Source organism: Panthera leo, chromosome C1, assembly GCF_018350215.1.
Source record: "Panthera leo isolate Ple1 chromosome C1, P.leo_Ple1_pat1.1, whole genome shotgun sequence".
Lineage (NCBI taxonomy): Eukaryota > Metazoa > Chordata > Mammalia > Carnivora > Felidae > Panthera > Panthera leo.
In genome coordinates, this window is record NC_056686.1 from 89572091 (window position 1) to 89589069 (window position 16979).

The 16979-nt window shown below is 35.3% G+C and overlaps 1 long non-coding RNA gene across 1 annotated transcript in view; it reads left to right on the forward strand.

Moving 5' to 3' along the window:
- Positions 1-16979, forward strand: part of LOC122227273 — a 114165-nt gene that overhangs the window by 84935 nt on the left and 12251 nt on the right. The gene's annotated exons all lie outside the window — the stretch shown is intronic.

The following is a 16979-nucleotide window of genomic DNA, read 5'->3' on the forward strand; positions in this document are numbered from 1 at the left end:
CTCTGAATTTTATTCGGAGACAGTTTTCAAGAAATTCCACAATCACACATACCAGATTTTACTTTAAATCCCTCTCCTTTTGGTATGATGTTAATTAATCTTTATTTCTCAGATGATTTCAACTTTTTATCAATAACTTTTTTGGATTTGCTCAACTCCTTTGACACACTCTTTTTAAAATATGGTTTCTAGGTTTTAAATTTATGATTTAGGATTTTATTGTTGCTTTTTAAAATTTTTGTAAATGTTGTTTTAATGTTAACTCGAATTAGAGCGTATGTCTTACTGGCTTTATGCTTTATGGGGTTTGGGAAAGACCATATTTATTAGTTGAAATATTTCAATTGTTACTTCATGTGTTCTTTCATATGTTACATTGTGAGGATATAATTTACAATATTTGTGTTATTTTGTAATGTTATTCTTCTAAATAAACAATAATAGTTACATATAAAGGAAAGTAAGAGTTTTGAGATATTGATTAGATTTACTACTTCAGAGTACCTCTCCTGATATTAAATAGCTGCTTTTTTTCAATCAGTGATTTTTTTGGTAGAGAAATATTGATAAGTTTATCATTTTCATTTATTTCTGATATAGCCTTAATTTTTCTTTTTTTCTTCAACATTTAAGTTGTTGTGAATAATGCTGCAATGAACATGGTAGTGTAGAGATCTCTTCATGATCCTTATGTCATTTCCTTGGAATACATACCCAGAAGTCAGACTGCTGGATCATATGGGAGTTCTATTAATTTTTTGAGGGATTCCATAGGGCTGTACCAATTTACATCACCACCAGTAGTGTACAAGGGGTCCCTTTTCTCCACACCTTTGCTAACACTTGTGTCTCTTGTCTTTTTTTTCCCTTTAAAAAAAGTTTTTATTTAGACTCCAGTTAGTTAACACACAGTGCAAATGTTCATTTCAGGTATACAATATAGTGATTGAAAACTTCCATACAGCACCCAGTACTTATCACAAAAAGTGTACTCTTTAATACCCATCACATATTTGACCCATGCCCTACCCACCTCCCCTCTGGTAACCATCACTTTGTTCTCTATAGTTAAGAGTCTGTTTCTTGGTTTCTCTCTCTCTCTTTTTTTTTCTTCTTCGTTCATTTGTTTTTTTCCTTAAATTCCACATATGACTGATATCATATAGTATTTGTATCTCTGGTTGATCTATTTCACTTAACATAATACTCTCTAGCTCTATCCATGTCCTTGAAAATGGCAACATTTCATTCTTTGTTATGGCTGAGTAATATTCCATTACATGTATGCCACTTTTTCTTTATCCATTCATCAGTTCATGGACACTTGAATTGTTTCCACAACTTGGCCATTGTAGATAATGCTTCTATAAACATCAGGGTGTATGCATCCCTTTGAATTAGTATTTTTGTCTTCTTTGGATAAATACTTAGTAGTGCAATTACTGGATTATAAGGTAGTTCTATTTTTAAATTTTGAAGAACCCCCATGCTGTTTTCCAGAGTGGCTGCACCAATTTGCATTCCCACCAACAGTATAAGAGGGTTCTTCTTTCTCCACATCCTCACTAATACCTGCTGTTTGTTTTGTTGACTTTAGCCATTATGACAAGTATGAGGTGGCATCTCATTGTAGTTTTTGTTGTTGTTGTTGTTGTTGTTGTTAAATATATGAAATTTATTGTCATATTGGTTTCCATACAACACCCAGTGCTCATCCCAAAAGATGCCCTCTTCAATACCTATCACCCACCCTCCCCTCCCTCCCACCCCCCATCAGCCCTCAGTTTGTTCTCATTTTTTAAGAGTCTCTTATGCTTTGGCTCTCTCCCACTCTAACCTCTCTCTCTCTTTTTTTTTTTTTTTGTTTCCTTCCCCTCCCCCATGTGTTTCTATTAAGTTTCTCAGGATCCACATAAGAGTGAAAACATATGGTATCTGTCTTTCTCTGTATGGCTTATTTCACTTAGCATAACACTCTCCAGTTCCATCCACGTTGCTACAAAGGTCCATATTTCATTCTTTCCCATTGCCACATAGTATTCCATTGTGTATATAAACCACAATTTCTTTATCCATTCATCAGTTGTTCGACACTTCTCTGAAGAAGACATCTGGATGGCTAATAGGCACATGAAAAGATGCTCAATGTCGCTCCTCATCAGGGAAATACAAATCAAACCCACACTCAGATATCACCTCGCGCCAGTCAGAGTGGCCAAAATGAACAAATCAGGAGACTATAGATGCTGGAGAGGATGTGGAGAAACAGGAACCCTCTTGCACTGTTGGTGGGAATGCAAACTGGTGCAGCTGCTCTGGAAAACAGTGTGGGGGTTCCTCAAAAAATTAAAAATAGACCTACCCTATGACCCAGGAGTAGCACTGCTAGGAATTTACCCAAGGGATACAGGAGTGCTGATGCATAGGGGCACTTGTACCCCAATGTTTATAGCAGCACTCTCAACAATAGCCAAATTATGAAAAGAGCCTAAATGTCCATCTCATTGTAGTTTTGATTTGTATTTCCCTGATGATGACTGATGTTGAATATCTTTTCAGGTGTCTGTTGGCCATCTGGATTTCTTCTTTGGAAAAATTTTCTGTTCATGTCTTCTTCCCATTCTTAGACTGGATTATTTGTGTTTTGGCACTTGAGATTTATAAGTTCTTTATATATTTTGGATAGTAACCCTTTATCAGATACGTCATTTGCAATATCATCTCCAATTCCTAGGTTACCTTTTAGTTTTGCTCATTGTTTTCTTCTCTGTGCAGAAGCTTTTTATTTTGATGAAGTTCTAATAGTTCATTTTTGCTTTTCTTTCTCTCGCCTCAGGAGACATATCTAGAAAGACGTTGCTATGGCCAGTGTCAAAGAGGTTACTGCCTCTGTTCTCTAGGATATTTATGGTTTCTAGTTTCACAGTTAGGTCTTTAATCCTTTTTTAATTTATTTTTGTATATGGTGTAAGAAAGTGGTCCAGTTTCCTTCTTTTCCATGTTGCTGTCTAGTTTTCCCAGCACCGTTTGTTGAAAAGACTGTCTTTTCCCACTGTATATTCTTTCGTGCTTTGTCAAAGATTAATTGACCATATAGTTGTGGGTTCATTTCTAGATTTTCTGTCCTGTTCTCTTGATATTGGTCTATTTTTATGCCAGTACCATACTGTTTTGATCACTACAGCTTTTTACTATAACTGTAAGTCCAGATTTTTGATGCCTCCAGCTTTTCTTTTTCAAGATTTCTTTGGCTATTCAGGGTCTTTTGTGGGTCAAGACAAATTTGGTAAGACCACAAATACATGGAGGCTGAACAACATACTACTAAAGAATGAATGGGTCAACCAGGAAATAAGAAATTAAAAAAAAAAAAAAAAAAAACATGGAAACAAGTAAAAATGAAAACCCAATGGTCCAAAACCTTTGGGATGTAGCAAAAGTGGTCCTAAAAGGGAAGTGTATAGCAATATAGGTCTACCTCAAGAAACAAGAAAAATCTCAAACAACCAAGCCTTAAACCTAAAGGAGCTAGAAGGAGAACAACAAATGAATACTAAAGCCAAGATAAGGAAGAAAATAATATATACAGAGCAGAAATAAATGTTATAGAAACAAAAAATGAAACCAAGAACTGATTCTTTGAAAAATTAACTGATCACTGAAACCAGGAGCTGGTTCTTTGAAAAATCAGTAACATTGATAAGCCTTTAGACAGACATATCAAAAGAAAAGAGAAAGGACCCAAATAAATAAAATCACAAACGAGACAGGAGAAATAACAACCAATACCACATAAATACAAACAATTATAAAATAATGTTATGAAAAGCTATATGGCAACATGTTGGATGACCTAGAAGAAATGGATAAATTCCTGCAAACATATAAACTGCTAAAACTGAAACAGAAAGAAATAGAAAACTTGAGTAGACTGGTAACCAGCAAAGAGATTGAATCAATAATCAAAAAACTCCCCACAAACAGAAGTTCAGGGCCAGATGGCTTCACAGGTGAATTATACCAAACATTAAAAGAACAGTTAATACCTATTCTGATAGCAAAACCAGATAGTGACTCCACTTATAAAACAAAACAGAAACCAAAAAACAAAACAATAAGACAAACAACAACAACAACAAAAGCAAAACAAAACCAAACCAAAGAAACCACTACAGGTCAATATCCCTGATGAACATGGATACACAAATTCTCGATAAAATACTAGCAAACCAAATCCAACAATACATTTAAACAGTTATTCACCACAATCAAGTGAGATTTATTCCTGGGCTGCAAGGGTTGTTCAGTATTTGCAAATCAGTCAATGTGATACACCACGTTAATAAAAGAAAGGATAAGAGCCATATGATCCTCTTAATAGATAATGAAAAAGCCTTTGACAAAGTACAGCATCCATTCTTGATAAAAACCCTCAACAGAGTAGAGTTAGAGGGAACATACCTCAACATTATAAAGGCCATATATGAAAAACCCACACACAGCTATTATCCTCCGTGGGGAAAAACTGAGAGCTTTTTTTCTACTGTGAGGAAAAAGACATGGATGTTCACTGTCACCACTGTTATTTAACACAGTACTGGAAGTGCCAGACTCAACAATCACACACACACACACACACACACACACACACACACACACACAAAATAAAAGTCTTCCAAATTGGCAAGGAAGAAGTCAAACTTTCACTATTTAAGATGACATGATATTCTGTATCGAAAACCCAAAAGACTCCACCAAATAACTGCTATATAACAAACAAATTTAGTAAAGTTGCAGGATACAAAATCAACTTAAGGAAATCTCTTGCATTTATATTCATCAATAATGAAGCAGCAGAAAGAGAAATTAAGGAATCCATCCCATTTATAGTTGTACCAAAAAACTTTAAGATATCTAGGAATAAACCTAACCGAAGATGTGAAAGATCTGTGCTGTGAAAACTATAAAACGCTGATGAAAGAAATTGAAGACGACACAAAGAAATAGAAAAGCTTTCCATGCTTCTGGATTAGAAAAATAAATATTGTTAAAAATTGTATACTACCCAAAGCAGTCTACATATTTAACGCAATTGCTATCAAAATACCAGCAACATTTTTCTTAGAACTCCCAATTTTTTGCTTACAAATTCTTTGTTCCTTTTACCATTAGATCTCTAAATTGTTCCTACATCTTCTTCCTTAGAATTAGTACCTTTCCAAGATCTATATCTTGAGCCTTGCCCACTTTTAAGTGTCTTCTTTTTTCAGTTTTCAGTTGGCTGTGTTCTGATTTACCAATCATCAGTGTTTTCTCATTGAGAGTTACCTTTATTTTCATGAGTGACATTATCTGTGTTCTCTCATCATTAGGATCCTGACACCCTACTTATATATCCACGGTCTCTGACTCTCCACTTTCATGGGTTTCACAGTTAAATCTCTTGGAACTGAATACTCATTTTCTGACTTAATTTGGTATTTTTAGTATTCTTTGCTGTTATTTTTATATAACCACCTGAATGGTTTGAAATATATTTTACATAATTTATATATTTCATATAATCACTCTTAGTAATGTTTTAAAATTGAATATTTTGCTTGATCTTTATAAAAATGTATGTTTATAAAATTTAGCATTCTAGCACTTAATTTATGCCTCTTAATGATACAGTTTCTTTAAACATATATTTAAATATTAAATACTCAACATTTACATTAATAAAAATATTTTAATATGATTTTTAATGGTTATATATTCATTGAAGATTATAATATTACTACAAAATGGCAATATGTAGTTCATTTAATGATTTTTCCACTTAATTATGTTTTGCCTAATATTAACACTACTGTTCATGATTTTATATTTGCCTTCACTAGAACATTAATACACATAACACAATGCAATAACCATGAGTTAAAGTTGATATTACCTTATAACATAGAATGATGGCTATAACAGAGAATGTTTTTGCCATTATGAAGCTTAAACTTCATGGAAAATTTCCCCTATTTGTTTTTAATGCATCTGGTTTTTGTTTAATTTTTTTCTCCTATATATGGTAGACGGATGGATCAACTGGTGTTTTTAACACAATATGAAAGTATTTACCTTAAATAAGTAAATCTAGCCCAATTAATGGTGTTAAAATATTTTAATTTTTTTTAACGTTTATTCATCTTTGAGAGACAGAGAAAGAGAGAGACAGAGCATGAACGGGGACGGGGTGGAGAGAGGGAGACACAGAATCCAAAGCAGGCTCCAGGCTCTGAGCTGTCAGCACAGAGCCCGACGCGGGGCTTGAACTCATAAACTGCAAGATCATGACCTGAGCCTAAGTCAGACGCTCAACTGACTAAGCCACCCAGGTGCCCCGGTGTTAAAATATTTTATAGCTAATTCTTATTTAGGTTTGCCAAGTATTTTTTCCTGGTTCTCCCATTTCCTCTGAAATCTTTGCAGTTCTTTGGGGTGCCTAGGTGGCTCGGCAGGCTAATAAGCCTTTTGAGCCCTGGTTCGTGAGTTTGAGTCCCCAAATGGGCTCTCTTCTGTCAGCAGGGAGCCTGCTTCAGATCCTCTGTCTCCCTCTCTCTCTGCCCCTCCTCTGCTTGAGAGCATGTATTCTCTCTCTCTCTTTCTCTCTCTCTCTCTCTCTCTCTCTCACACACACACACACGCAAGTAATAAACATTTAAAAAAATGTTTTCTTCACTCCAAATGCATTGATTACTAATTTAAGTTGCAAGCAATGCAAATGAACCCTGGCTAATTTAAGAAGAAAAGAACTTCATTAGAAAGATATCTGATAATAGAGAGAATTGAAGGAAAACACAATGAGCCAGGATTGGAAACCAGGCAGGAGCTTAGGGTGAACAGGCATTAAGAAGACTAAGCAAAAATGATAGCATAGTAATATTCTGTTTAGAATGATCCTGTTGGCTCCATTATCAACAGGAATGTGACACTACTTTTTGAGCAATAAATAATTTCTCAATTCACCTCATAGCTTTCACCTACTTCATCAAAGCTTAAGGACTTGGACAGGTGCATGATGTTAGTGGAGCCTAAATTATTCATTAAGGGTTGGACTACTAGGGACAATGGAAACCTAACTGGTACTTTGGATTTTGTGGATGAGGGGCATTCCTGCTTCTCTCTTAGACTGGCAGTTGGGAATTTCCACAAAAATAAGAATAGTATTTCGATTTCAGTTACCCAAAGATTGATAACTGTCCACTATACTGAAAAAATAATAGGAGCACTACTTTTTAAAACTTTATGTGGCATAGGAAATACTTAAAATATATGGTTGGTCAAAATTACAGTATGAGAAACATTTTTTTCTACTGTAATCAACATTTTATTTGGAATGATACAAAGGATATTTGGAATAATAGAAAAGGGACAGGGAAATGCAACATTGATGGTGATGTGTAATTTTAGACCTTGGTTATATGATTAGAAGTAATTTGAACCCTCTTCTGAAACATTCATGATTCAGTTGTTAACAGATACTACTATAGCTATTTTATGTATCAATTTAATACAGGGAAATCATTTATTGAAAAAAAATGTTGAGTGGTTAGAAGCATAGACTCTATGGTAGGTCTCCAGAATGACACACCCAGAACAAAATTTACCGCAGTCAGGTAGCTAAGGAATTAGAAAGTTACCATCCCAAATATTATCTTTAGTAGTAAACCTTCTTCATAATCTGTAGATTGGCAGGCTGCTGCACGCATTTGTTTTAATTTGCTTGCTATCACACATGTATTATGTGATCAATAAATGGTTGCTAATTATTGGTGATACTGATTATATTAATTTTGAATATCTAAATAAATGCTAACTTTTCTAAATGTTTCATGTTAAACAGATTGTCTCAGTAAGTGGATGCCATCTTGGACAGAAGAATAGCTGAGATTACTGTTCACTTTGTATGTTTAGAGTATTAAACACATTACTGTTTCAGGTCAAATTGCAGAGAAATGGTTCTAATGGCTTAATTAAATAATATTTAGGATGTGTGTTATTTTGTATATTAATTGATGCATTTCTGGGTATCATGTTTAATTTTGAGAAACCTGAAAGATTGAGTCTATAAATAAACATTTTTAGAGAAAAAAATACATATTCAATATTTAAAAATGTCCCCTCTAACCACCACCATAAACTCCTGGAAGCATTTGGTTCCTCATTATGGTAAAAAAAAAAAATCTATTTCAGAGTGTAGAATGTTACATAAGTGTTGGAGTAATTTCAGCAATGAGATCCCTATTAAATATATAGTTTATTAAGGAGTGCACTGCAACTTGGCAGTGTTTTTGTCATAATTTTATAATCAGCCCTGATCTAGTAAGGTGCCTATTGTCCCAGGACAAAAATGACAGCAAAACTCTCAGGGGATTACAGAAATAGAAGAACATTCTCAAAGCAAGCTTTTGGGTGGTATAACTTCTCATCAAGAGTCATCTGATAAATCAAGATACTTAGGAAGGTACAAATCTGGTTATTTTTTGGTGACCCCGCACTGGGGTTGTGAAGCTGACAGTGGAGTGGGGGAGGGGCAGGTGAGACAGGAGTATGAATTATGTCATGCCTTAAGGGAAGAAAGAGCCATAGCATTGGAGCTACAAGCCTAGAGTGGTTCTCATGTCTAAAAAGGAAAGCTTCCATTGCAAAACCACTGTCTATTTTTATTTTATTTTCATTCCCCAGCAATTTCCAGTGGGTTGTTTTGTGGATGGATTATATGACTTAAAGCAGAGCATATAGCTGAGAGATTGCAAGTACTGACTCAATGTGAATGTCATCATCAGTCACTTTTCATTTTTTTAAGTATATAAACTGTTGGTAAGGCCCATGAGCTACTTACCACAGGAAAATTCCCAAGTGGCAATTGTAGAGGGATACCAGTCACTCTGGAGAAAATTCTGAAGGAAATTTTTCTTACTGGAAGACACCAAAATTTGTGTTACTGGATCATGATAGGACAACATGGAAAAAAACAATTGCCAGAGAGTATTTTAGAAACCTTTCATGATTATAAGGAACATAAAAAAGAACAAATATCTGTAAAAGTCAGATTCCATGGGTCGAACATCTCTTGTTTATTCCCACTAACCTGAACTTAATGATTTAAAGACAAAATATTTTAAGTGTGCTAAAACTAATGAAATGATAGAGGAAAATGTAATAACAAAATAAGAGTGAATGCTATTCTTTTTACATTTTGGGGGGTCTGAGGTCAGTATATACACACTTTACAATATATACTATATATTGTATAGTATATGGAGCCACTGTGGAACATGTTAAAAATAACATGGAAATTTTTTCTAGAAAAATTTTATTTAAAAAATCCCATTGGTGATTCTACCATGTGTCAGTGTAGGGAACTAATAGGAAGAGTATAGAATTTGGGGTTAAATCTAATTCATGATGATTACATATTTATTTTACCTCCTTGAATCTGTATTTCTACCCATATAAATTTTCATTGAAGATTCTCTGAGCCAACACTTGCAAATTCCTTCACTTAATGTTCAATAAATTTGATTTCCTTTCTCATTCAAGGAAGAAAATCTACTCACTATTATTACTTAGTTCATATCACAAAATTATACACAAGAATGACATGATTACTGAGTAATTGCAATAGTATTATACTCCTGAGTTGTATTAAATAAAGCATATTTGTCCCCAAAGAGTTCATCTTCTGATTGACATTTGTAAAAGAATAAAAACAAAACAAAAAACCCTTGCTTACTTTTCTACCCCGAGGTACACACACACACACACACACACACACACACACGCACGCACAGGTGTTTGTTCCTCATGCAGAACTTCAAAAACTCTGAATTTCCTCAGTGGTAGGAGTGTCTTTGTTATCCAAAGAGGTGACTTCTGGTGGAACCCCTAGATTCAAGATGGGAGATGGTCTTCAGAAAAACTAAAGGTGGTTTGAGGGTTGAACCACCCCCTAAAGCCTCTAGGAAAGGGAGATTAAGTTCATCACTTGGCCAGTGATTTAATCAAGCATGCCTATGTGATGAAACCATGAGAAAAATTCAGAACCACAAGGGTCAAAGTGTTTCCTGGCTGGTGAACATATTTATGTGCTGGGAGTGTGGCTTCCCCTGACTCCAGATGAAAGAAACTCCTGCATTTCTCCCCATTCCCCCAAAACCTTGATCTGTTTGGCTCTTCTGAGTTATATCCTTTATAATAAAAACATACCTATAGTTCTGTGAATCATCCTAGTATATTATCAAACCCCTAACTGGGGTCATGGGAACCTCTGAATTTGTAGCCCAGTCAGGAGTTGGTGTGGGTAAGCTGAGGGCCCCATTCAGGTCTTGTGTCTGAAGTAAGGGGAGTCTTGTTGGGTACTGTGGGATTCCCAGCCTGTGGGATCTGGTGCAAAGTGTGAGTAGATAGTGTCAGAATTTAAGGACTTGCCTTTACCTCTCAGGATTGGATGCTAACTCTGGATAGTTACTGTCAGAAGTTAATTGGACTGTAGGACATCCAGTTATTGTCAGAAAATTGGCACTGGACCATAACACCTGTGTTATGTAGCTTTTCTGTATTTTTGTGATCCCTGAGTAACCTCCTTTACCAACTTCATTGAATTTTATGTTATTCATTGAAAGCTTTAACTTTCTCTTCTTGCTCACGTTCTTTTTCATCACATCAATGTCCTCTCATCACCTTTGTATGGTCCTCCATCATCAGCTGTTGAGTCTCAGTTTTTTTAATGTGCTCATTTCTACATTTACCTTAGCTACTCATTCCTATGTAAACCCCTTAATGTTTTTTACCATTATGCCACAATCCATTTCAGATATTTAAATGTCCAGTGCTGTCATTAAAATGCTATAAATCCTTCATTGTACTTGGTCAAGTGTCTAACATGTAACTATTCTTTACTCTCACGAAAAGTGCCAATCCAACAAGAATCTCACCTTCTCCACATTCATTACCTAGCTTACAGTTGTGCACCAACATTAAAATATTTTATTGTAGATGCATCTGGGTGGCTCTGTTGGTTAAGTGTCTGACTCTTGATTTTGGCTCAGGTCATGATCTCACGGTTTGTGAGATTGAACCCTGTGTCCGGCTCTGCACTTAAAAATGGGATTCTCTCTCTCCCTCCCTAACGGCCCCTCCCCTGCTTGTGCTCCCTCTTCTCTCTCTCAAAATAAATAAACATTTAAATATATAAAATAAAATATTTTCTTGTACATACACACACTCATCCAGCTCCAGTCTCTTTCCAACATATTGTCATAACAAACCTCAATCATGAATAAATGATTTTTCTTTATGCTTCCTCTAAACATGGTGGAGAAAAATCATGGAAAAAAATGTTAGTTCTTGACAGAAATTTATGATTACAAATTCATGATTGCCATTTTCTTTGGTGCACTAATTAACTCCCCAGTAATGTAAGTGCATATCACTACCTCTACCCCTCTTTACTCTGCTAACTATTCCCTGTGTGTACACTACCCTCTAATGGTCCTTCTCTTTCCTCCCCAAACACAGCTAAGAAGAGCTGATAGAATTGCCTCATGATGTACTGAGTTAATAGAAGCCTTACGTTTCACAGATGAACAAGCCAATTTTATATTTTTACCCATCTTCTCTTCCTGTTACCAAAAAAAAAAAAAAAGGTTTGTCTTTCTAGCAAAGGTCAAACACTCCACCTGTATTTTAAATCACATGCCCAAGTCTTACCTTCTTAAAGAAATTTTCCTGTTGTTTATTCCCACACTCTCTCTCGAGTGTTCAGTAGTTAAATTTTTTTAGTATCATTGTAATTAACAGGCAGCTTTGACCCAGTAACTCCCAATCATAAAACATCAAGGGAAACAAAAGCAACATTCATCTGAATCTCATTGTACTGTTTGCTGTGTTTTCAAAATACTCATTGCACCAACTTTTCACTTTTCCTTTAATTTGCAATCTTATCAAGTTTTCTACAACACACTGATTCCACATCTCAGGGACAGTAAACTTCTCAAACAGCCACAGCCTTCCCTGCCATTAAGCAAATGTGTATTTTTAATTTTAAGCATATTAAACTTCTTAATAGTCTTTAAATTAATTGAAAAAATGCAATGTTTTGCAACATTCAATCTCTTGGCTTTCATTGTATTGCATTACATCTCAGTAAAAATTTTTATCTTACCAACAAATTTTCAGTTTATTTTTCAGTAATCCTGTTCTATTCATCCTAGATCATTTTTTCTCATGAGCTCAGTTTTCTCAATGATTTCAATAGAATATATTCCTACAGATGTATCTATATGTTAATAATTCCCATCTGTATATCATATAGATCTTGCCTTTGAGCTCTAGACAGATATTTTCAATCTTCCTTAGGTACTTGGAAGTGTCCACATTTAACATGTCTCACATAGAAATTATAATTTTCTTAGTTCACTGAAACTGTGTATGATCCAGTTTTCCCCAAATTGGTAATACATTCCATCTACCTAGGTGCTCAAACCAGAAAATTGAAAGTTATCTTGAATATTTTTCTCTTCCAACTCATACATCAAATCCATCAATATAGTCTGTCATTTCTGTCTCCTAAATATATATCTAATCTGTCCATTTCTCAGGATCTCTGGATCATGACAGCCACTCTCTTTTTTCTCTCCAAATTCTAGCTGCACTGGGCTTCTTCCATTTATATGCACTCGTCAAGCACTGTAATAACTCCATGAGGGTGCTTTGGGACAACTAAATCAAATTGATTCCATCAAAAGTCTCAAAGTTTGAGGTAAAATCAGGTGAATTTATTTCTCCTAGATGGAGAAATACATGCAGCAAGAAATGTATAAGTTTATTCACAAAAATCATCCTACTAATTTATAGCTATATCAGAGAAAGAATATCTAGAGGAGTGATTGATTTAAATTTTTTTAGGGATATAGCTTTGAAAAATTTCCAAATACAGTGCATATAAACACTGTCTCATAAATGTAGTTCAAAAAATTCAGCATGAGCATCTCTTTATAATATTCTAATTTACTGAGAAGATAAACCAACTCAGCTTTCTTATAAATATGAGACAGGTTTATTTTGCCTGTTAATTATTATAACACCTTTCAAATTTTTTTTTGTTTCATTTTAAAAATATTTTTAATGTTTATTTGTTTATTTTGAATGAGAGAGAGAGAGAGAGTCAGCGAGGGAGAGAGGGAGAGAGAGAATCCCAAGCAGGCTCTGAGCTCTCAGTGCAGAGCTTGACCCAGGGCTCAATCTCACAAACCATGAGATCATAACCTGCGCCAAAATCAAGAGTTGGATGCTTAACCAACTGAGCCACCAGGCACCCCTAAATTTACTAAAAATATGTACATATATTTCATAGGTTTTCTTATATATAACATTTTTTAATGGTAAGTGCTCAAATGGTTTTAAGTAGTCAATGTTGTCAGAAACCTTAATTTATTGTTTTCTTTGCCTGATAAAAAAATGAAATAAAAAAAACTTCTCTATTAGACTTTAACAAATATACTCATATTCTCTCACTGTTCATAGATCTGACTTGGGGTGCTGAACATAGAAAATATTCAATGTACAAAAGACCTAAAATAACCTAAAAAGTAGCTCACATTCCTCTGGTCTAGTAATCTATTGCAATAAGGATTGTATTTAACTCTACAGGATTCTGCCCTAGGCCCCCTTTTTATGTTATGGATGCCCCCTAGTTGACATCTTTCCACTTAGCTAACTTCTACTCTCACTGATAACTCTCTGATGACTTTCTAATAATTCTTGCTGATAATTCCCAAATTCATCTCTGAATTCCATATTTCTTTTCTTATTTCTGGATCTATGCATCTAACTTTCTACCGGACATCTCTATTTTAATGCACTAACACCACCACTTTAAATATTTCTACCTTCACTACCTTTCATGAGCAGACAGTTTTTATTCCCATGATACAGAGTTCAGTGAATGGCACCACAATCTGTCCTGTGTTTTGTTAGATTCTATATTTGTCTATTTGGCATCCATTCATCACAAGACTAATTATATGAACAATATTTTCTCTACTGCATTCTTGATGCTATAGCATTTGAGTGCCTTAAAGATGAGGGGTGAGAGTTTTTTTCATCCTGGGCACCTCCCAGAGCTAGCTAATTACTAAAGATAATAACAATATATATATAAGCACATTTTTGATATGGAAACTAACAAACCCTGAGTCACCCAACCACATCCTTATTTAATCCTCACATACTAAGCCACTATTTCCCCTGACCTAAATCATCCCCAGGACAGGTACCAGGGAATTGGAGACCATTCCTCTGGCCCAAAGCTTGCTGGAATAATTCAAACTAGCCAGTATTACATTATTCACTCTGCCTGGTCTTGCATTTCTATGGAGGTCTTAACAAAGGCGCTGGCCTAGTTTATTTCCTGCCATCTGCTTCTGAACATAATCTGGTTCTTTCCCATGTTTCTGTACATGGTGTGGTGAGCCCCTTCCTCTCAGGAAATATAATAAAAATCTTCTTTCAATGCCATAAGCCTCTTCTTGTCATACAGCCACCTCCATAAATTAAAATCCTGTGGGGACAAATGAGACACCACCTACCAAATTATCCAATGTAGAAACTTGAACATTCTTCATATTCTTTTTTGTCTTCTCAGGTACCACTTTCTTCATGCTTACTGCAACTATCTCAGTTCAGGCCACCATCATCTCTTGACAAAATTATAACAAGAACCACTTGTTGATACTTTTGCCATTGTCCCTTTTTTTAGTCTATCCTTCAAACTGAAGGGAGAGTGGTATCTTTAGAACCAGAAATATCACAGTGTGGTAAAATTTTCCAATAACTTCCCATATCCCCAAAGATAAAGTTCATACTCATAAACATAGCCGACAAATCCTCAATTACCTGGATTTTTTACATCTCTAGCCTCACCACTGGCCAGACATCCACATTTACTCTCACAGCTATGCTAGGAATCATGTAATGTTCTGGGAGCACTGTGTTCTTTTCACTTTCAAACCTTTTACACATAATCTTGTACTCGCCTAACCAACTTTCAGTGTTCCTGGGACCTAAGAAAGTTTTTCTGACTCCTTAAAATGTTGGTTGGTTGTATAATTCCTTACACCCACCTCTATCTTAGCACTTAGGTTGCTTTAATGAAATAACCTTTTCTCATCTGTGTTCTCTATTAGGAAAATAAGTGACTTGTGGTCAAGCATTGTGTCTTAACATTGAATACTAGTGACTACATAATACAGTGCTTGCATTGTATTTAACATTCCAAAATGGTACAGAGAATTAATTCATTTAATATTAATTCCATGAGTTTGAACATTCATATTTAAACACTTTTCTATAGAAACATATTGTTCCCTCTTATAAAAAGTTCAGTCATGTATCTAAGAGTATATTAGCCCATTTTTGTTTGTTTTATTACATGTGAGTGGAGTTGGGTTTGTTGTGGTAAATAATGATGAATTTTTTCCCCTCATTATTTGCTAATAGCCAATATAATCCCAGTACAAATTGCATTTTCTAAGTATTCTTTCTGCTTGAGGAACCTGTGAAAGTATTTATTAAGTCTTAGTTCTGATTAAGTATACTAAATGTTACATTTGTTTACATATTAATAGTTGTCTCTTATCTGTCATACTTCTTAAACCTTGATTTCTATATTCTCCTTGTTTTCAAATTTTTGAAAGAAAAAGCTCAGTTTCTGTTTAATTAATTCAAGAGACTCATTTACATTGTATCTGCAGACAATTGATTTTTTAAGTATGGGTTAACTTTCTCCAAATAATTCCTTTTCTATTTATTTATTTATTTATTTATTTATTTATTTATTTATTTATTTTGAGAGAGAACAAATAGATGAGGGGAAGAGAGAGAAGGAGAGAGAGGATCCCAAGCAGGCTCCATGCTGTCAGTGCAGAGCCCAGCATGGGCCTCTCTCTCATGAACCATGAGATCATGAACTGAGCTGAAATTAAGATGCGGATGCTTAACCGACTGAGCCACCCAGGCACCCCAAAAGAATTCACTTTTAAAACAAAATATCAATAAGTATCTTACATGCCATTTTCCAAAACTTTAATTTTAATGAAAATGGAGATTTGTTTTTGCCTGTAGTGCATGGATTTGTTTATCATGAGGATCTGTATAAAAATTAGAAGTTTTGTAGGTTTATAATACTTGAATTAAATGTATGCCTACATTCAGGGCACCTGAGTGGCTCAGCTGGTTAAGCGTCTAACTTCAGCTCAGGTCATGATCTCACAGCTTGTGGGTTCAAGCCTTGGTTAGGCCCTGTACCAACAGCTTAGAGCCTGAAGCCTGCTTCGGGTTCTGTGTCTCCCTCTTTCATTGCCCCTCTCTCAAAAATAAATAAACATTTAAAAAAAAGTTTAAATTGCTTAAAAATGTATGCCTACATCCATTTCAAAAATATTTTGTCTTTTGGACTCCAGCCAAGGGGGATGGAGGGAGAGGGTGCTGGTTGCCAGGAATTTAAAGGATTGGAGGGTAAGGGAGGAGGGCTAGAGGTTGAGTCAGCCAATTGCAGTTGACTTAGTCGGTCATGGCTATGCAATGACTCCTGAATACAAACTCTCAAAGGACTGGGTCCAGAGAGCTCCCAGGTTGGTGAGCGCATGGAGATGGAGGAAGGGTGGTGCTCCTGGAGAGAGCACGGAAGCTCCACATCCTTCCCCCATACCTTGCCCTATGCATCTCTTCATCTGGCTATTGGTTCATATCCTTTATCATGCCCTTTAATCTTTTAAATGTGAGTAAATGTTTCCCTGAGTTCTGTGAGCCTCTCTAGCAAATTAAAAGAACAGAAGTAGGGGGTTCTTTGGAATCTCCAATCTGTATGTATCTAGTTGATCCAGAAGCACAGCTTAGGCCTTGTGACTGGTGTCTGAAGTGAGGGGTGAGGGACAATCTTG